The sequence below is a fragment of the Protopterus annectens genome, chromosome 6.part0 (genome assembly GCF_019279795.1).
Source record: "Protopterus annectens isolate FY-2018-M chromosome 6.part0, PAN1.0, whole genome shotgun sequence".
Classification (NCBI taxonomy): domain Eukaryota; kingdom Metazoa; phylum Chordata; order Ceratodontiformes; family Protopteridae; genus Protopterus; species Protopterus annectens.
Window position 1 is genome coordinate 267,908,482 of NC_056737.1, and position 22,921 is coordinate 267,931,402.

Here is a 22,921-nt window from a genome sequence, read left to right on the forward strand (position 1 = left end):
AAAAGGCTTTCTGTGTGACTTTCTGCAGTTTGGATAGGGACTGGGCTGAGCAGATGATGGTTGAGTCATCTGCGTATTGTATGAATGTGCCATGTTTAGTGGCAGAGGCTAGATTATTGGTGAAAACAGAGAAGAGTAGGGGTCCAAGGATGGATCCTTGGGGAACCCCTATGGAGACAGGTAGTTGGGGAGATATGTCATTCTGCCATACAATGGATTGTTGGCGGTCAGACAGGTAACTCTGAAACCAGTTGGTGACTGATTGTGAGAAGGATAGGTTATTGAGGACAGAGATAAGTTGTTTGTGTGGGACCGTGTCAAATGCTTTAGATAGGTCTAGGAAAGTAGCAGAGGAGAGATAGCCATTGTTTTATGCTGAAGGATAGTGTTAGTAAAGGAGAGTAAAGCAGTGGTGGTGCTATGGTTTGGTCGGAAACCATGCTGAGTATTGGAAAGGAGGATGTTAGTAAGGAGGTAGTCTGAGACCTGAGAGTGTATGCATCTCTCTAGTATTTTGGAGAGTGGAGAGAGAATAGCTATGGGGTGGTAACTGGTTAGTTCTGTGGAGGGTCCGCCTTTGTGGAGGGGAATTATATGTGATACTTTCCACAGGGTGGGAACGTAACTTTCTGACAGAGATCGGTTAATCAAGATGGATACTGGGTAGGTCAGAGCATCAGCTGCGATTTGTAGGTATTCACTTGGGAGGTTGTCTGCTGCTAATTTGGTGGGCGTTTTTTTTATGTTGGAGGTAGGTACAGGAGAAAAAGAGAAGGCAGTGGGGAGATTACTAGTTGAAGGTGTGGGTTGGAGGGGAGGTGGGTTGTGTTGTTTAGCTAGTGATAGTATGGTTTGTGTGAAGTGTGTATTGAATGAGGTAGCAGTATTTTCTGAGGAGTGAGGGATGTTAGTTACTGACTTTACCTGGGTGGAGGATGGAGTTTATGCAGGACCAGAACTGTTTGGGGCTGTGTTGGGAGGAGTCTAGGGCAGACTAGTAGTATTGGAATTTGTCCTGTTTAATTAGCTTTTTGACTCTATTGCATAGTTCTAGGAATTTCTGTCTAGTTGAGGGGGTTTTGGTTTTGTGCCAGTGCTCCCAAGCTTTATCCCTGTTTTTCATTTCTGACTTAGTGGTTTTCTGTAGCCATGGGGAGGGTTGTGCTTTGATTCTGGAAAGTCTAATGGGGGCATGGTAATTAAGGATGCTCAGGAAGGTAGTATTAAAAAATTCAACTGTGTCATCAAGACTGAGATACTTTAGAGGATGCCAGTTACATTCTTTGAGGGATGAGATGAATGTGAGTGGGTTAAAGTTTAGTTTTTTACGTATTTGATGGTAGATGACAGGTTTAGATTGGTATAGGTATTTTTTGAGTAGGAATGTTGGGGGGTGATCACTGAGGCTATCTAATAAGCAGCCTGTTATATATGACTGGGGGCTCGTACTGACTAGTATCCAATCCAGGGTAGTGTGCTTGCTGGAGTTTTTATTTATCCTGATTGGTGACTGGACTAGTTGGGTGAAGCCATGAAGGTTTACATGATGGTTGCCAGAACAGGATTGCCAGTCAATATTGAAATCACCTAAAATGATAGTTTCTTGGGGGAGATGGTGGTTAAGACCATCTGAGGAGGTTTTCTAGTGGAGGGATGTTTTGGCCAGGTGGGAAGTAGCATCCCGTTATGTTGATGGTTTTGTTTTGAGGTTGGTATATATTATTTCTTCATTGACTATTTGTGGAGCTGATTATTTTAAGATCTGGATGTTTAGATTCTGTTTAAATATTATAGCTACACCGCCTCCTTTCTTGTTTAGCCGGTCTACTCTTAGTATTTTCTAATCTAATGGGTGGCCTAGATTTTAAATTAAGTTAAGTACTCTTTGTAATGATTCATGGTCAGTGATCTGTGTAAATTATTTGCAAAATAAATACAAATGAAGAGGTCTACTGGTTCACACCACTACTAGTATTTTATCAGTCTGGAAGTACGTTTTTCAACATCTGCACAGAAGATGTCACTTACTGCTTGCTAGGATTGAATCTAGGCCTAGTGTACTGGTGATATTAGCTTCTAGTACTGGTTCTGTATAGTTTGTAAATAGTTTATGGAGCAAGGCCTTTCTTAAACTGCTCCAGTGTTTTTTTTTCCAAAAGAACACTTTTTCATACCTTGTAAGATACATAAACTGTATTGAAGTCTTAAAAAATAGCATTGCTTAGCCATGCCCAATAAGCTTTTTACCACTTTTGCATTTCTGATTTGTGATATGCCACATATAACTTACTTTAACAGGACTGTGTAGCATCCCTATGCCTGAAAATAAAATATTAGCCACCTTTCTTAAATATTTCATCACGCTCCCTTTCTGACTTTCCATAGGTTATATAATGACTATAGTTTTTTTTTTTTTTTTTTACATTCCTATAATCTTATCTCATTTTCTATTTTTTTAGACTAAGTCTAATGCAGTACTCATACCAAATATTAATCTTTTGATGCATGCAGAAAAAGTAGCAGTAGAAAATGTAATGCTCTTGTTGTGTGATTGGAACCCTAGTTAGACTGATGTCTGATCTAACATGCTAAACAACCGAGGTCCAGTCAGGTCAGTTCAATTCCCATATCAGTCTATTACTACTCAAGTCCCCCCCATTTCTTTTTGGCAACTCTCATACCAACAAATATTTTGACCTCTCAAGACTTCTTTGGCTTAACATGTACAGCTACGGGTGAGGCCCAAAATATATAGGCTGATACCTTTCCAATTATATATATGTAGGATCTATGTATAATGTGAACTGAGAGTTTTTCATCTTCCCAATACCTTCAAATTGTAATAGTCATTTAATAGTTGATAAAGACTTTTGTTCATCTCAGTGCTTCAACTGTTTTATATTTCATTCACCCCAGTTCTCAGACCTCTATGACAGAACCCATAAAAAAACCATGGAAAACAGAAACTGAGGTAACCTATGTTAATTGTTAGAAAGAAGTGTAAACTGATTGATAGACTTTGTTTCATTATTTTATATGCTGAAGGTAGGAAGGTAGAGGAGGTAGTAAGCCTACAGAAACAAGAATATAATGTAGAGAATTAGACGACAAAAGATTAGCAGAATGTCAGCATTACTTGACAGTGCTCTATGTCCAGAATGCCGGTGATTTGACTGGGGAAAGAAAAAAACACAACTGTATCCATTGCAGCTGGTGTACTGTTTTTCACAGGTTGGTAGGTAATAATTGTTGCTGCAGTCAAGTATCCTGGACAGGATGAATTCAACCAATCCCACCATGCCTGCGGAGTTGTAGCCACTGTTGCATTCCTAATGACCAATGCAGTATCCAATGGACAGGTTCATGGAGAAAGCTACAATGAAGGGTGCCTTAGGTAAACAGGTGCTTGCATCTGCCTGTTTATATGACTCATGCATTCATGCTGGCATTTGGCTCTTTGGTTGCTTCAGTGTGGACCTTCTTTGGAGGTTACATTATAACTAGTATTGTTTTTTTTTTTTTTTTTTTCTTGCAGAGGAACAAGTGGTGGTATATCCAAGTATAGCAGTCTTTTTTTCAGAATGCATTCATCCTTTTTCGGGACTTGGTGTTCTAATTTGGGTGCACTGAAGATCTGTGACAGTGATTGTTTTACTCTCCCACCTGACCTTTTTGTACTCTGCATCTCATCATCACGGACATTCTCATATTGTAGTCTACTGCTGCAACTGTGTTCTGTGTTAATTAACAATTCAAACGACTTCTTGGTCTTGGACTGCAACTGCATAAGTCCAGATTCTTCATACCTTAATTAACACTTATTTCTAAGTGATGTTTCTTTCAGGTGAACAGGAGTCCCTTATGAATATTTAGTTGAGAATTCCTCTCCAGAGTTGCAGATATTGTGCCAGAAACTCTTGGGTCAGTTTTGAGAGTTTCACTGAATGAAAATTTCTTACACTGTAGAGATAATTATGCAGGGAATAGTTTATGCTACTATGATAAAGTGCTTTTTAAGATGCATGAAGATTACTAGTGCAAATGCTGCTGCCTTTATTACTTTCCATACTTGCAGTAACTGTGAAAATATCATTGTGTTTTGCATTTCCCAAGCCGGGATTTGTTCAAGTTAGGTGATTTTACAGAGTGCTACATTTACTTACAGATGCTGGCAGCACTGTAGTGTATATAACACATATCTTGGGCTTTTTTTTTTCTCAAATAACTTTTTATTTATTTCATAAGAATAACAAGAAAGAAAATAGAAAACCAATATTATAACATGGATACATGAATGAGCGAATAAACTGAACTCATATTAAACATGTAAAACAAAACAAAACCTGAAAAACATACTAAAGTATATACAGTATGTACAAATTAACTAGCAAGTGTGCTACCATAAAGAGAGATAAATTAGAATGAGAGAGACATGGTTCTCAGAGATAACAGTATAAATAAAGGTTCAACATGAAGTGTAAGATAAATCTCAGTTCTAAATAAAGGTGTTAGGGTTGTTATTCACTAAGGATAAGGTCAAGAACCCTTTTCCAAACTTTTCTTAAGAAGGCAACCTTCCTGAGACCTTTCATAATAAATTTCTGTGCTGAGATGTATGCAAGAGCCATTTCCTTAAAGTTATTCCAACAGAGTTTGGTACGATCTATCCAGTTTTTGGTGATATATAATTTCATAAGAGAGCATAGAGTAACAAGTACATGCATATCAAGTTTAGAAAGATTTATAGTAGGTATATGAAGAATCGCTATTTTCCAGGAGAGGGTTGATTTATGATATCCCATTTTCTTGAGAAGGACTTTCAGTGAGGACCAAAGCTTATGTGAGTAATTGCAAAACCAAAGAATGTGTAGAAGATCGGCACTTGGGAAGGAACAACACGGGCAAGAGGGAGAGTTCTTAGAGTCAAACTTGTTTAAGACAGAGGGAGTATAGTATGAGTTGTTGTTGATCATTAATTGTGTGTAAATAAGTTTTTTAAATGGGGATAGATCTAAGGTATTTTTTATGGCAGAAAGCTTTTGTTTCTCCGAAAGATGTGAATTATGATTGTCCCAATAACCAGAGAAAAGGCAGTCTGAGTCGTGTATTATGGAGATCAGCAGATTGTACGATTTAGAGAGCATTTTCTCTGAATTCGAAAGAGTTTGGATGACTACCTCCAGCTTGGTAATATCTTGACTTTTGACTATGAGGTGGGCGAATTTTGATGCGACTAGTTCTCGTAATTGACGGAGAATAGTTGTATACTTATTATTAACCTTAAGGATTATGCGAAGATTGGTAAGTGATTCATTTCTGTGTTTAAGAATATCCCAAACCACGATATTTTTAATGAGAGGAAAGTTAGAAAGATTAATTAACAGATTATTCATTTTAATATTGGGATTTAAGTGGAGAGGTTGGAGAAGAGGAAGAACACTATCAAGTTTAATATGTTTTAATAGAATTTGAAAAGTTCTGATTTTATGTTTTAGATTGGTGGATAACTTATAATTGTTGATAGCATCCGGGGAAAGAAAAGGGAGAGCGACAGGGTTAATTTTGTTGGCTTGAACATGCTGATACCATAGTTTGATCCAGGTAGGGTAAGAGTTATACTCTCCATGATTGAGTTTCGAGATAGACAGAATTCTATTAGCACAAATAATTGTATAGTACAATTGAAAGTTCGGTAGACCAAGGCCGCCCTTACTCTTAGGGAAGATTAAGTTAAAGTACAAAATTCTGACTGATTTAGGAAACCAGATAAATTTGGCTAATTCTTTATTAATCTTTGATAAGAAAGACTTAGATATTATCTGATCTGAGGCATTAAATTGATAAAGGAGTCTGGGAAGTATGTTCATCTTAACTATCGCAGATTTGGATAAGAGAGATAAGTTCATTAGTTCCCATCCATGAAGGTCCTGTAATATTTTCAACCAAGTTCTGAGCAAATTATTTTGGAGCATAGACAATTGGTTATGTTCGAAGTGAATGCCAAGATATTTAATGTCAAAGGTTGTCTGAAAGGGAGAATCAGGAAAATAATTAGATTTGTGACCTACAGGGTTGATAGGAAAGATGTGCGATTTTTTATGGTTAATCTGATAGTCTGAGGCCTTTGAAAATTTGTTAATATAATTAATTATTTTACTAAGGTCAGTGTTAAGAAGTTGGAAATATAGGTTAAGGTCATCTGCAAAGGCAGAAAATAATATTCTAGTGTTTAGGACTTTGGGAATCACATGAAAGGTATTCTGGGCAATATATAGAAAGAATGGTTCTATAAATATGTTGAAAAGAAAAGGGGATATGGGACAGCCTTGTCTTGTACCATTTGTAATCTTTATTGATTTGGATAGGTTTTTGTTGATACATAGATATGTGTATGTGTTTTTCTATAACGATTTAATCATATCAGAAAAGGTGATAGGTATATTAAAATGAGCCATGGTTTGGAGTAGAAAATCCCAGTTTACCCTGTCAAAGGCTTTTGAAGCGTCTAAAGTTAGTGCATAGATCAGATTTTTCTCTTTTTTGGTGAAGTGGATTAGGGAGTCCAGTGTTAAATTATTGTCCCATGTGCGTCTATGGGTCATAAAGCCAGCCTGTTCCAAGGAGATTAAAGAGGGCATAACTCTTTTCAATCTGTTCGCCAGGAGAGATGCTAGGATCTTAATATCAATGTTTTTTAGTGAAATAGGCCGATAGCTATGGGGGTCAGCTTTGTCTTTCTTATTTTTCAAAATTAGAATAGTTTTCGAGGTGTTCCAGTGTAAATCAGATATTCCATTTTTAATTATATAGTTAAATACCTTTAAAAGGATGGGGGAGGTTATCAGATTAAAGGTTTTAAAAAATTAAGCTGTAAAGCCATCCGGGCCAGGGGATTTGCCTACCTTGAGACTGGCAGTAACATTTTGGATTTCCTGGAGACTCAAGGGAGCAGAAAGCATAGAGCATTGAGATTCATTCAGGGAGGGAAATTTAATAGAATTCAGAAAGCTATCCATATACCGGTTAATACAGGAGTCTACTTTCCTACAATAAACATCTGAGTATAAGGACGAGAAAAGTTGTATTACTTCAAAGTCCGACTTGTATATTTTACTTTGGAAATGTAATAAGGAGATTCTGGGGGAGCCCTAATTGTTTTTTATTATTCTTGCCAAGGTTTTAGAGGGGATTTGCGCCCATTCTGAATAAGTTGCAATAAGTTTTTGTTCAGATAGGGAAAGGTTTTGTTGATGAAGTTCTAGTAGTCCTTTTTGAGAATTGCTAATTTCTTTGTGTAAGTTAGGGTCTGGATTTAGCCTTTGTTGTTTTTCTAAATCAGAAATCCTCGGGATTAGCTTAGATTCCTTATTTTTGTAGCGATTTTTATAATAGGAGGCTTTGTTGATTAAAAGACCTCTTAGACTGGCCTTACAGGTGGCCCATTGGATATCAAATGGAATATGTGACCTTTCAAGGTTAGAGCTAAAGTCTGATAGTATTTCTGTAATTTCTTGTGTTATGGCCTTATTGGAAAGCAGGTTGCTGTTCGACGTCCAGTTATTATATCGGGGGAGAGAATTTGACCCTGGATCGTGTCTAATCTTGAGAGAGATTCTTGTCAGAGAAGAATCTAGGTTCTAATGAGAAGTTTATCTTGAAATTAGAGAGGGAATCAGATACTAGAAAGAAATCTAACTGTGACCATGTATTATAACATTTCGAATAATATGTGTAAATTTCGTCTTTAGATAGATGTCCACCGAATGAAATGGGATCAATGAGGTTAAAGTAATTTATTAAATCCTCTAGTGCTAGAGATGCTTGAAAATTGTATGTGGGAGATGTGCTGGTGCGATCTATACTGGGGTCTATAACAGCATTCCAATCTCCCCCTAAAATAATATGGTGGTCCTGAAAAGCAGAAAGAATATTATAGATCTCTAGGATGAAGACTTGTTGTTGAGTACATGGGCTGTAGAGATTGAAAAAGAGGATTGGTTTATTGAGGTTAGGAAACTGAGAAGTGAAATAATACCATCTACCATTTCTGTCAGACTTCTCCTCCAGGATAACCCCATGAAAATCATTTTTGATTATAGTGGCCACCCCTTTAGAGTTGGAACTATCACCTGCAGAGATGATGGATTTTATCCACTTTTTGTTTCCTCTTTAGCCCAGTCCTCTTTGTACATGTGTGTTTCTTGTAAGAAACATATGGTAGCTTCAGATTTAAACAATAAGTGAAAGAGAAGAGATTTTTTGGATTTGTTTTGTAATCCTCTAACATTCCATGAGTCAACAGACCACACCATAATCACTAATTAAAGGGAAACTATAGGTTTGGGGTTTAGTATAACCTTACCCTTGAAGAGGGTATTTACACGTTGGAAGGAAAAGGATAGTCAGTGAGGTTAGGTATTTAGAAGAAGTGAGAGACCATACCAAAACATCATGTAGGGTGAGGAGACTGAAAGTAATAATAATAATAATAGATATGGTAGCACAGTATTCCTTCAAAACTACCCCGGTGCCTAACCACCCCACCCCTATGAGTGAAGGAATACAAGCAAAATAACAAAAGTTCCAATAAACCTTGATTAACAATGAAAACGCACAGTAGAAAATGGTCATGTATAAAGTCCTAAAAAGGACTAAAATTACAATAAGTAACGCTATACATATATACAAAGCAATCCACATCCAAAAATAGATCATACTAGGACCATAATATCAAGCATCCATGAGCTCCACTTGAGACTGAGGAATGATAAAGAAAGAGTAGCCAGAAATAGTCATATAATGACATAAAGACAAGGGAAGACTTAGGTAGTGGTTGATGCTTGGAGAAAGTTAGTAGGCGGATAGATTGGGAAGCAGACAGGAGAAACACTAGTAAAAAGACAAAGAAAAGTAAGAATAAATCTAAAAAAATAAAAATCGCTGCTTGTTATTTATCTATGTAAGCAGCTGAATTAACAATAGAAAAGGCCACACATAGAAAGCTTATAGCACAGTACTAAAGGTAAAGGACAGAAGAGAATGATGATACAGATAAATATAGGATACAGACAAAGGATGAAAGACATAGGCTTTGAGCTCGTATAGAATGCAAACTTATGTGTACATATATGATTATAAAACTAGTACTACATAACGTAACTCACTGAATTTTCCTAAAAGTAGTACTACATAACATAACTCACTGATTTTCACTACTACAATTATCTATCTAGGCAGTAAATAATGAGCTGCCAGTAACTACAAATATGACTAGGTAATATAGGAGAAAACCTAGGACTGAGCAAATGCAATATCTGTTGAAGCAGCAGAGGTAAATAAAATGTGAATTAGTCTTAGTTAGGCTATGAACAACATATGTGCAACTTACTAACACACATGCAAAATCTAACATAAGTAACTCACAAAGGTCCCCGAGCATCCAAGTTAAAGGATACAAGTTAGCTAATAAGCATAAGTAAATATGATGCTGGTTGTACGAGGTCAATTAGTAAGGCAATGTTTTACATAAGTAAGGACTATACAACATTTTAATGAACTTATTGATTTTAACGCCTCAAGTTCTGCCTATATGTCGGGCTTCTTATTTTAACCCTGACCTTATCTGCACTAGATCGCCGAAGAACGGGACATACTAACCAGCTGCATCAGATGCATCAACAAACAAACAACAACAAGGGTTTGACAAATATAGTATTGGCATCCTTTTAAATTATTGTTTGGAAATGACAGGAAGCATAGCAAGCGTGTGTACAACATTGATCGAGACGAATGTCGACAAGCTTAAACAACCCTTTAAGTTTTCAAAAAAGCCAGGCTCATAGTGCAGAAAGGACAGTTAGCAATCAAGCAATATTAATTAGTATGTTGTTTATATGACTACTCTGAGGAGTCATCGATAGCTTACTGCTTTGTAAGTGGATCCAGGTCAGTCATAATGCTGGAAGTTGGCGTATCGAAGAGACAGTTAGTAGTTTTGGCATCATAGGAGCAGCATACCGCATGGGAACCACAGGAAGTCACCCAGCATGAAGATCCCCCAAATCAATAAGGCTGGATACAACAAGGTTCCCAGTTGAACCAAAGAACCAATGTCGCACAGATAGATCCCAAAGGGATATGGGACCAACAACCCCACGCATTTCCACAGATGCCCAGCTACCTTGTAAAATGAAGCCAATACTAGAGCAGATATATCCGGTGCGTGAAGAATTATGTTCAAGACTCCAGCAATTATAGTGAAAGTATTAAAGAAATATTCCAGAGTAGAGGCACATTACAGAACAGGGGAGTTGTTGAAGGCTTTAAGAAAAGTTTCTTTTGCTTCTTTTGGGGTGTTGACCATATATTTATTTTCATTATAAGAGAAGATCAAGGCATTCGGGTATCGCATCTGGAACTTGATATTTTTCTTAATCAGGTCTGCACAAAACAGAGCCAAATTTTGCCTGTTTAATTTAATTGGGAGAGGCAAGTCCTGAGAGAAAGTGAGTTTGTGTTTGTTCCAGATAAAATATTTTTGCTTTTTTGCAGCCATTAAAATTTTTTCAGTGTCCTGGAAGTTAAGTAGCTTAGTGTAGATTTGACGTGGGGTAGAAGAGTCTTGACGTTTATGCATGGCCCTGTGGGCTCTCTCTACAACTAAGCCAGTAGAATGACTTTCCGAGCCTAGTAAAGCTTCAAAGATTTGCCTGGTGGTTCAGTAAAGTAATTCATGTATGAATTATTCTTGACATATCTCCTGCACTTCTCAGATTTAAACATTATACCCGCAAGGTACATTCATTAACTAGCTGTTAAACTCATTTGGCCAAGCCCTTAACCGTTGGTTGCCACTTTGTCCTCCCTGATTTTTGTGCCCCAGCATTTCCCAGGCTTATTTTCCTTTTTTCTGTTGTACATAATCAGAGGCTGAAATAGTTATTTACATGTTGAAAAATGGAATGGAATATTGCAATCACGAGAAAATTTGAGAGCTAAGTAACTATGCATAAGGCCTTATGAAAACACTGTCATTAAGTGGGTATATAAGAAGAAATGTATAAACTACTTTATATATACAATATTAGCAGCAAACAAGAAAGGTTTAATATATAAGTACACAGAAAAAGGGTTCCTATCACGTCATCAAACTTTTACAAGTTTGAACCACATATGGTCGAGACAATATGTTTGAATTTGTAAATGTTCGAGCATGTAAAAGGAAATCTCCATAGGTGGAGGTTTCCATTCACTTCAATGTGGTGCGATCTCGGAGTTGGTATATTTAAGTAGCGGGGGTGGGGTTACAGGGGTGCTTGCTCCCCTGCTTACAACAGTTATTTTGTTGTCCGTTGTGTTTTTTTTTTTTTAGGTAGTCGAAGTTATGTAACTTTGAACATAATGGCTCGACCATTAGGTGTTTGAAGTTACGTAACTTCGACTATGTGATATAGACCCCACAGAAAAGGCCAGCCAAATATTTAAAATGGACTATTACATAGCTTGCACTGGAAGAAGTGGATCATCAAATTTTAATGGATTAAGCATAACAAGAGATTAAAGAATAAATTCATTATTTCTTGCTGGCGGTGTCATCTTAAGGGCAAGAAAGTCGGGTTAAACAAACATTTAGAGAGGAAAATAAACACACGTGAAGGCAATCAATCTGGTTAAAAACGGAAGAGGGGAACAACCCTTGCTTCCTCCTTTATTATAAAGCACATGGTCACATGACCTCTCTTGACCTCTCCACACCAACGACGTCAGTGTAAGAACACACATACGATCATTCACTCTCTTTTTATTATCAGTCAACACCCCCACTTGCTCTTACGCTGTATACAAATACATTTTAAGAACATATTTTGGATAACTTTTCCTTCACATTTCAAATACGTAAATGATGAACCTTTCACTTTTCGATTTCATAGCAGGTTTAGTAAAGATAGCTGCAACTATGTCCATTGTTGGACAATATTCAATGCTTATTTTGTCATCATTAAGTGCTGACCTAACAAAATGATACTTAATGCCAACATGTTTACATCTCTGTCAGCTTACCGGATTCTTCGACAAAGCGATTGCTCCTTGATCGTCCTCAAATATTGTTACTGGCACACACTTGCACTCTCCATCCATTCCACTCAACAACTGTACAAGGTACAAACTCTCCTGTGTTGTTGCTGCCATTGCCATGTACTCTGCCTCACATGTAGATAAAGCCACCATTTATTGTTTCTTTGATTTCCATGAAATAATAGGCCCGTCTCTATTGAGGCTAAAGCAATAACTTGTTGTACTACACCTATCGTTTTGATCTGTTGCCCAATCTGCATCACTGTATGCTACAAGCTGAAGTTTCTCTTCACTTCTCTTGTAACACAGCTCTCTGTCCAATGTACCTTTTAAGTACCTTAACACGTTTGGCTAATGTTAAATGAGATTCACTCAGTTGTGACAAATATTGTGAAAGTTTACTTACAATACAGCTAAGATCAGGTCTCGTGCTTGTCATAACATATATCAAACTACCCACAAGCTCATGATATTGTCTTGGAACTGTAGATTCACTGTCACATTCAAAGTTTGATTTTTGTTCAGAAGGGGTACTTCTTACTTTACAATTAGACATACCAAATTTCTCAAGAATTTTTGTGAAGTACCTCTTTTGGTTCATCTTTACTTCACCACTATTCTGGGTAAAGTCAATGCCTAGAAAATGTCTTAGCTTTCCCAGATCTTTTATTTTAAATTTAGCTTTGAGCATTTCCTTTACATCGTTCAGTGATTCATTGTCACTAGCTGCTATAATGAGATCGTCAACCCATATAATTAGAACTGTTTTCTCATTTCCAGCCTGTCTAGTGTACACACAATGGTCTGCCGGGTTTTGGATAAAACTATTTTCACAAAGATAATCGTGCAACATTTTGTTCCAGTTATGCCCTGATTGTTTCAATCCATACAATGACTTATTCAGTTTACAAACCAATTTCCCATCATTATTTGATTTCTTTTCAAAACCTTCAGGTTGCTCCATATACACCTCACAGTCAATAGGAGCATGTAAATAGGCCATTTGTACATCCATCTGGTGCAATTCTAAATTGTACTGAGCTGCCATCTGCATTAGACTTCGTACAGATGTCATACTTGCAGTTGGTGCAAATGTTTCATTATAGTCTATACCAGCAACTTGACTGTAGCCTTTAGCCACATATCTAGCTTTGTAAGTGTCAGTATTATTTGCATTGTCTTTTACAGTGAAAACCCATCTACCCCCACTTCATTTTTATCTTCTGGCAGTGTGGTGAGTGTGAATGTGTTGTTTTCCTTTAAAGACTTAAGTTCCTCCTTCATAGCTTTGAACCACTTCTCTGAGTTAGATGAGGTCATGGCCTCTTTAAAGCTCTGCGGTGTGTTGCATATTAGTCTGTAACAATAGTCAACATTAACTGTCATATAATTGTCATTTTTAACTTTACAATCATAATCCTTTAAGTAAGCAAGTGGTTTTCTCTCTCTTTTAGAGTAGTGTATATCCTGCCTTTCCTCTTCTTGTCTTATTTTTGTGTCTCCATCATTTATTATAGATTCAGTGTGATTCACTTGGATTTCTTTTGTGATTTGACTGTCAGCTTTTGATTCTGACTTAACATGCACACTTCTTCTGGTATTAAAATCTTCATCCATCACTTCTGGGTCTGTCTAAATCTGGCATTCAGCTACATTCTTAGTAATGAACTTGACTAACCTGTGTTTAAGGACCCTTCCTGTGTCAGGATAATAGAACAGATATGATGGGCTGCTTTTATCATATCCGACAAAAATCCCCTTATCACATCTTGGGTCTAACTTATTTTTATCTTGTCTGTATGCATAGCACACTAATCCAAATTCTATCATCCTTGAAAGATCAGGTTTCTTTCCTGTTAGCATGAAGAATGGGGTCTGCCCCACACGCCTGTTATAACATCTGTTGCGAATAAAAGCAGCAGTCATTACTGCATATGTCCACAACTCTTTAGATAGGTCATTCTCTATCAACATACACCTTGCCATTTCGAGCAGTGTTCTCCAGTTTCTCTCTGCTGTCCCACTCTGATGGGGTGAGTAAGGTGCTGATGTTTCATGTCTTATAACATTTTTACTCAATAGTGACTAAAAGTCTTTTGGCATGAACTCAGTGCCGTTATCTGATCTGATACTCTTTACCCTCCCATAAGGGGCTGAATCTGCAATAAACTTTTCAGTCGCCTTGACTGTGTCACTCTTGGCTTTCAGAAAGTAGACAAATATTACACCTGAGTAGTCATCAGTAAATGCTAAAGTGACATCTTTTGCTGCTGGCTCAATTGGCCCAGCCAAATTGGTATGGACTAGTTCAAACACAGTTTTTGCTCTTGCATCTGGCTCTCTGTTTCTGCTCTGGACAAATTTCCTTTGTGTACAGATTTCACAATCTAGGTTAGGTTTCTCAACTTTACCTTTAATTTTCATTCCTTTTACCACTTTTTCTAATTTTGACACATCTTCAAAAATTACAGTGACCAAGAATTTTGTGCCATGCTTGAATGTCATAACAGCTCTGAGATGCATCATAATGTATCTCACCTTTGTTTTCTTCATCATATGTGTCTGAAATAATAGTCTATCATACTCAGTTATGTCAAACCTGGTGCTGTTTTTATAGATGAGTTCATCCCTTCCTTGTTTAAAGTTGATCGAGCCCCCTTTGAAAGTTGCTGCCTTAACAGAAAAAATGCTTTATGGATATGTCGGGATATACAGCGCCCGAGTCATCATCACCTTTACTTTGTGCCCCTCTGTGTTTAGCAGCCATACCTCTGCATTACCTCTCTTCTGTGCGACCCCACAAGTTCTAGTCCCATCAGCTAATTCCACAATGTGCTCCTCCGGTTGGAAAGTTGCATCAAAGTATTTAAACTTTTTCAGGTCGTTAATTATGTGTGACATGGCGCCAGTGTCCACCATTAATCCCTTCTGTTTTAATTCACGGATCTGATGCTCATTTATTCTGAAGACAAGTGTGGGATCATCCGTGTCAGTTGCTTGTTTTACATTATCTTTCTTCTTTTGTCTACAGTTACTGTCCCTGTGGCTGGAGTTTTTGCACAAACTACACCACTTTCTCTGGCCTTTATATTCTCTCCGGCATTCTCGTGCCTTGTGCCCCTTTTGGCCACAGCTATAGCATATAATCTCTGCTTTTACTCTTTCCCCAAGGCCACTCGCTTTCATCACATTATCATTACTTACGTTGGCATTAAATTTCTCAGTATGTTCATAGCTTCTCATCCTTGTTTTGAACTCACCAAAACTCAACTTGTCATCATCTTGCGTGATGTGGACTGCAAATGGTTTAAACATTTCAGGCAATCCTTTCAGAATCAATGCAATTAGTAATCCATCACTGAGCTTCTCCCCAGTATTTCTAAGTGTCGTAATGACCATTTCAGCCCTAATAATATAGTATATGACACTTTCACTGGCAGCATTCTGGAGGCTTGTTAATTTGGTGTATAGGCTAATTTCCTGTGGCTTCCCTTTCCCAGCATAATGGTCTCTCAGGATCTAAAGTGATTCTCTACCGTCATCTGCAGCTTCTCTCATGACGAGGGACAAACTTTTGTTGTCTAAGAACTGTATTAGTTCTGCATATGCCTCCTCATTTTTCTCAGCATCGCCTTCCTACTCATTCTTGTCATCCTTTGCGTCCTGCTGCACATTTTGCAAAATGGCGTCTTTCAGCCCTAGCAAGCGCAGGTGTACTAAACACTTTGTCTCCCATAACTCGTAATTCTTTTCATCTCCGTCAAAACATAGTCTATGCCATTGGCTTCCTACTTCCCTCCTGGGCCCATAACCTGTTGGCGGTGTCATCTTAACGGCAAGAAAGTCTTGTTAAACATACATTTACAGAGGAAAATAAACATACGTGAAGGCAATCAATCTGGTTAAAAATGGAAGAGGGGAACAACCCTCGCTTCCTCCTTTATTATAAAGCATATGGTCACATGACCTCTCTTGACCTCTCCACACCAAGGACATCAGTGTAAGAGCACACATATGATCATTCACTCTCATTTATTATTATCAGCCAACATTGTTATACATGGCAGGAAAATAGGTATATGCTTTGTAGGAAGCCAGAGAAGGAACTTATGACTGATTCCAATGTGCAAGGCAAGCTATAAAGCCACTTTCAGCCCAGTCAAATGTATAATATGAAATATGTAAGAAGTTTAAGATGATGTGTACACTTAGACGTAATATGCCAAAGCAAGGGCACAGTTAGGAATTGTGAATTCACTGATATTAACTGATATTACAGTAATGGACTGGTATACCACCTAAGATTAGCTCCTAAACCTTCTGCCCAGTGAGTGCTGAAACAGTCCCCTGCTCCCCATGAGCTTAAATTAGATAAAGAGAGTTATCAAGAATGAATACATGCTTGAACCACAGATATGAGTAGAAAAATCAACGTGCTTATAATACAGTCATGCAGCAGTCACAGTGTAAGAAGGAATGGACAAGCTGAGATAGAAATAACCCCAGACAAGTTGTTAGAGTTTACCAGATCCCCTTACATTTCAGAACTTCATGCAAAGAAGACAGAGACTGTAAAAGTAATGAAGTTAATGAAGCCAAAAGAACAGAAGCAAACATGGCGAGACATTGAAAGAGAGAGAGAGAGACAGACAGAGAGTTAATTAAGAAAATCAAACACAAAAGAGGCTGTATAAATGCAACAGAAAAGAGACATAGTTATAAAAGTGTAGATATTGAGGTGTAGAGTATCCTCATAAGGGCCAGTGCCCAGCCTCAGGAAATGGATGCTAAAGTGCAGTTAACTGAATCTTAGGACATGCATAAGTGCTGTGATAAGCAAAAATCCAAAGACAACAGATTTCAGACAGCGAACAGGAATAGTTAGCAGAATTACATAAGAGAAATAAGAAATATAACACAAAGCAATGGCAGAGGAGTACAACAGAAGGTCAACATCAATGAAGAAATCAACATGTGTATACAATGCAAGTACAAATGGCAAAAACAAAAATAGCAGTGAGAAACTGAAACAAAGTAAAGAAGGTGACAGGCACAAAGTCTTCAGTAAATACATTAACAAGTGAGGTTAAGACCAAAACAAACATTGCAGAATGCACAGGAAAAGGTTTACACACAATTCTAAAGGAACACAGCCTGTTAAGATTGCTTTACAGAGCACACTTGGTGGACATGTACAGGGAGATCGCAACACTGTGAAGGTGGCAAGAGAGGCCTGTAATAAATGACTGGGGAAGAGGATACTGCGCTGGTATAACGTATGCATAAGGATGCATAAAGAGGAGGGCTAGGTTGGAGATGAAAGACTAAAACGTCAACAGATTGAAGGGGATGTGAAAAAGATAATAGTTAAGGTTTGGAAAGTGGAGGGTCTAGAAGTCTGTACAGAATGAGGAGTAAGAATCTGGATGCAAAATCTATAGAGGAACACACATAATCTTTAACAAGGAGGTGTAAGAGGATGTTCAGCGATGGGCAGGTCACTCAAGGAAACAAAAAAGCTAGAGTAAGAGATGAAATGGGTGAAATTGTAGTTGCAGTGGATTAAGAAAGGTAATACAGAGTACATGTGAAGGGATTACCAGAGCTAAGATGCACTGTGCCCGCATGGGGGAAGTCTTCTGACCAGTTGCTAGATGGAGAAGTGGAGTACCCTGAATTATGTTTATGGTGCTTAATTGAGTGAAATGTGCAAGGGAGAAACTTCTGGGAAAGGGATGATACAGCTCAAATTAGGTGGGGTGTTAATGGTTATGCTTGAGGTGAGAATGAGAAAAAATGCAAAGATCTTTTGTTCTATTGTAATAAGATGTAAATAGATATATTTATGATATGAACTATGGTAAATTTGTATAACATAAACGATTGTGGAATGAACATATGTGAAACTGTCTATGTTAAATGATATTTTCAAAAGTGTTGTTATATATACAACGATAAAACAATAATGTTAAAAAAGTCTGTTTTATAGACAATGTCAGAGTAATATGCATGGCAAGAAAAGCAATTTTTCACATCATAGAGGGAAAATAATCCAGTCTGGTGAGTTATAACTGGCAAGGAAACAAACAAACAGTGCAGAGAGTTATATACTCTAGCTCACTACCAGAAGTGTAAAGACCCATAACTGCAAGTCCTGCAACTTCAAAACGTAAGCTATAACTTCAGAGGGAATACAGAAGGTATCAAAACTCAGTGCCACTTTTAACAGACATCAAATCAGTTTAAATATTTTTTTCTGAATGTCATGTAGTTAAATACAGCAAGGTGATTCTACTTTGGTCATAATTCATTGGGCACATAAACTGTTTATGCAAAATGACAGTAATGCTTTTAAGTATGGCCACGTCTTAAAACATGCAACATAAAAATAATTAAACAGCATGGATAGAGCTGAAAGGACATCCACCATCCCAACCTCCTTCTAGCACTCTACCCAATCTGTTATTAAATCACAGTTTTAGAAACAAAATAAATTATATAACCAAATCCAGCAATACAATAAATGGTAAGAGGAAGAAATGAGAACAAAGAAATAAAGAGAGAAATAAGATTTCTTCATACAAAAATACACTCTTTTTACAGGGGTTAAGCTCCTCAAATCTATACCAGAAAAATAAGACAACTGACTAATGTGATATATATAGGAAACACACCATCTTCAGTCATCGCTCTTTTCTGAAATATAGACATGACATTGGCAGTGATGACAGGAATAATGACTGTGAATTTAGTTCTTATATTATTTCAGTAAATGACAGCACCATTGAGCGACTGATAGCCAAACTGTTATGCCAAGAAGGTACATGTAAACTACAAGCTGGATACTTACTTAACTGATAGTATGTATTCATCCATCTAACATAATGATGTTATTAACATTTTATTTTGCCTGTCACTGATCACACACAGTCATGGGTAGCTAAAAACCTTATTTTTTAATAAATTTCTTTTTCTTTACAGGCGTGACAGATTTTAGACATTTAATACAAATGCATAGCCACTTAAGAAAGTACTGTATATGCAAAGTATTTAAAATATTTAAAGCACTGGCAATAACGGTGATAAAAAATTTAATAACATATTAAATTTAATTGCATTAGCCTTTCTGAAAATTGTCAGTAGTAATAAGGCAACACCATCTATGTTGTAGTCATCTTAATGTGAAAGTGAATTAACTTCAATATATGTAAGAGAGGGAAATGAACCTAAGTTTTCTCATAAACAAAAGTGGTGATGTAATAAAGTACTGCCTGATGCAATGTGTGCTTTACCTCATTTAAAATAACTAAATTAGAAAATATTTGATAACTATTTGCTTACTTTTGAAATTAGAGTGAGCTTTATATAATATTGTAGTTAAGTCAATGAATGTATATATGGTCAGGAGCACAGAGGTCTTGAGGTGGGATGTTTATGGATTGTTGTTTACTTGAATGAGGTCTGAATAATGGTATTTTAGTAGTTATACTTAATTTTAACATAGAAGGCATAGAACATATGGGTAAAAATACTATATACAGGGTAGTAACTGATAAAAAGAAAATAAATAGTAGCAATGTAAAGCTTTTGGAGGTTTCTACAGAAATTAATTGCATTAATTTATGATTCTGAATGGTTGTGCATAGGTTTGAGCAGAAGAAGATATCCAGTTTGGTGGGAGGGAGTACTAAGGATGTCTAAATGTCAGTAGGTGGTTCAGGGTTAAAAGATCCACAAAATGGTACAAGGGTGCATGGGAATGGGGTAGGATGTAGACTGAAGCAGCATAAAGCACAGTTTGTCACACAGAGATGGACAACACTGAGAAATGTTTGTCCAAACAATTAACAATTATCTTTGAGTTTCTGGTGCCATTGTCCCTTAGTCTGTGACCACAGGAGAGTCTAGAACCATAAAACAGTGCATACTAAAGACATATTTTGCCTTTGCTTCTTCTTATTACACGATGCATCTTGCTAAGCTTTGTTCAAATCAGAGATGTTGCATAACTTTAAGTTTTAACAGTGAATGGGGTTACATCTAGGATTAATTACAGCAGCTAACTAACCTAAGTTTCTATTGAATAGGAGCAGGTAAATTAAAGTGGTGGCACATCACAAGCTGCTGCAATGACAGTTTGGGGAGGGGGGAAGATTTAGTCGACTGAACCAGATAGTACTGGATCTATACAGTAACTTAGCAATGACACTGCAGGAAGGCAGTCAGCTATCAGTCATAAACAAATGGCATTCCTAGACAAGCATGCCTTTTATCTGTCCCAAAATTTGTAGGATATCTATGACTTTGCCTCACATTTCCATCCTGTCTCTCAAAAAAATATTTCATTTTTGGTAAATCTGACCAACATAGTCAGTCAATGATGTCAAATGTTAGAGTTTCATACTCTTATTGTTCGGAAAATGCAGGTTGAGGAAAACATGTTTTTGCATTATATTTTTAAGTGAATTAGATTAATATTTAAAAATTGTCCCTGATTTGGGGGGTTTGTCCCCCAAGTGTTAAAAGTTTTGTCCAGAATTCCTGAGCTTCTTAAAGAAATGGAGAGGTATACAGCCAAAAGTCATGAATGTGGGACTCAAAAGACAAGTATTTGCCAGTGTGATCAGGCACTGAGAAATCTGTTACATGCAACTCATTAAACTCATTATAAAATTAAAAACTTTGCAAATACACAGCAATGCATCTGTTTTAACCTGCCTAAAAAGCAGCCCACTAGATGTCACCCTACCACAAATAATCAGCTCATACGTATTCAGAAAATGCAAGTTGATACAAAACATGTTGTTATATTGGGTCTATATTATGAGTGAACTCTTAAAATAGCAAACGCTGTATAATCAACCTTAAAATGTCGAAACGGCAAAATGCCGAACACACAGAACAGCGATTTTTTTTTTCCCAGGGAAAAAAATCACTGCTCCATAAAAAAAACACACACACACAAAATAAAGTTGGGGGCTTCGCCCACCACACCCCACAATGTGGGGGTCTGTACCCCACCACACACCCCCCCCCACTTAAATAAACTTTGAGATTGCACCATAGTGGAGGAAATGGCAAAGTCCAAAAACAGTCCAATGATTTTTTTTTCCCTGGGGAAAAAAAAATCGCTGTTCCATGCGTTCAGAATTTCGCTGTTTCAAACAAAAAGGTTCGATTAAATATCTTTCACTATTTTAAGCATTCACTGATTTAAAAGGGAACCGTTATATTTACTTTCTAAGTGAATTAGAGTAATACATTTAAAAACTGTTCTGATCCTTTATTCCCCTTTATTTATTTAATTTATTTATTTACTTATTTTGAGGGGGAGATTTGTCCATAATTCTTAAACAAAGAACTTGAGATGTACATCTATACACTGTTTCTGAAGTTTTGACTTGTCTTCTTAGCTAATCCGTGACTGATTTACCCTATTTGATATCAGTGGAATCTTTACAAATTGCCCATTAAGTACTGGCAAAGTGAATCACCAAGTCCCTTATCTTATCACCGTGAGGAAACTTATAAAGATTTTAATATGACAAACAAAAGTAAACGTGTATTAATTGTTCATGGGAAACAACTAAACAGTTTGACTACTACAGTTATGTCTGTAGAAGAAAGTGAAGCTGACCTAAAAAATGTAAAAACGTTTTTTTTTATTTTTTTAACCCTCACAGTACAAACAATCGGCTGCTACTTGTGTATCTCATCAATCCTGTATTGCCTGAGGGGACAACGAGACATGTCTTGTTTTTTTGTTCATTGCATCAGGTAGTAGACATTACTATAAATACTTGCTTTGCCTGTTTAAAGCTTTAAAGAGTTTTATCCATAACACATGGTTTAGCCGTCACTCTGAGTTGACTATGAGCTTGATAAGATATGCGTGCTGCTGTCCTATATCAGAGCATGTGTAACAAAATTAAAATAAATGCAACAAACTAATACATACCAAATTGAATCTCCCATGTCTCTGGTGTTGTGAAATATAGTATAGAGTATGATATGGCACCAGAAGTGCAATTAAATTAAACAAGATTGTTACCAGTGCCACAGGGAAACCTGCAACAGTTCAGCCTAGTAAGAAAAAAAATGTGTAGCAGTATCACAGAAAGGTACAATAATAATTTTGCCAATTTTTTTGTGGTATTGGTTCCAACAAGTTGGCAACTGGCAAAACCAAAGGGTGAGAAAATCAGTAACAATGAAATTCAGTCCATCTGACCCACATGACTGTAAAACTCACATTATGGCCAGTATGGAAGAAAAGATTTGTATGGTATAGAAGAGCAGCTAGGTTATACAAGGAAAACCATGTGAATCAGGTAAACTTCTTTATGCTACTCTCACAAATGTTGAGCCGAGTTCTGATACTTTTGCATTTGTTGAGGGGTAATTTGTTAATATGATGCTGTTCTACCAAAGCTGGTTGAACTTTTTGTGCCTGAACAAAATATATATATGAAGAGGGGCTTGCTTCCATAAATGTGTTCTGAAAAAGGTAGAATCTGTAAAAGTGGCTGTATGAAATGGGATGAATACAAGCAGATAACAGACAAAATTGTCATAGGCATTGCAGACCATGATGTTTTTCAAATGTTGCAGCTTGAGCCAAATTTAACATTTAAGAAAGCCATTTACATTGATTTTCAGTCCGAACAAGAACAAACTAAAAAACAGTGTACCAAGAAGAGAGTGCCAACAGACGTGACTGAAGTTAAGAAAAACATGCAGTAAACAAAGTAAGAAGCATGAGGTGGCTAGTGTAACCATCTGAGAGATAATAACCATAAAGATAATGGGGAATATTTAATTTTGCTGAATACCATGGATCCGACTC

The 22,921-nt window shown here is 37.0% G+C and overlaps 1 protein-coding gene and 1 pseudogene across 1 annotated transcript in view; one reads left to right on the plus strand and one right to left on the minus strand.

Moving 5' to 3' along the window:
- LOC122804254 (cytosolic phospholipase A2 zeta-like) overlaps positions 1-22,921 on the minus strand; it is a 1,019,603-nt gene that overhangs the window by 928,564 nt on the left and 68,118 nt on the right. The gene's annotated exons all lie outside the window — the stretch shown is intronic.
- Positions 3,124-3,640, plus strand: LOC122804255 (annotated as a pseudogene).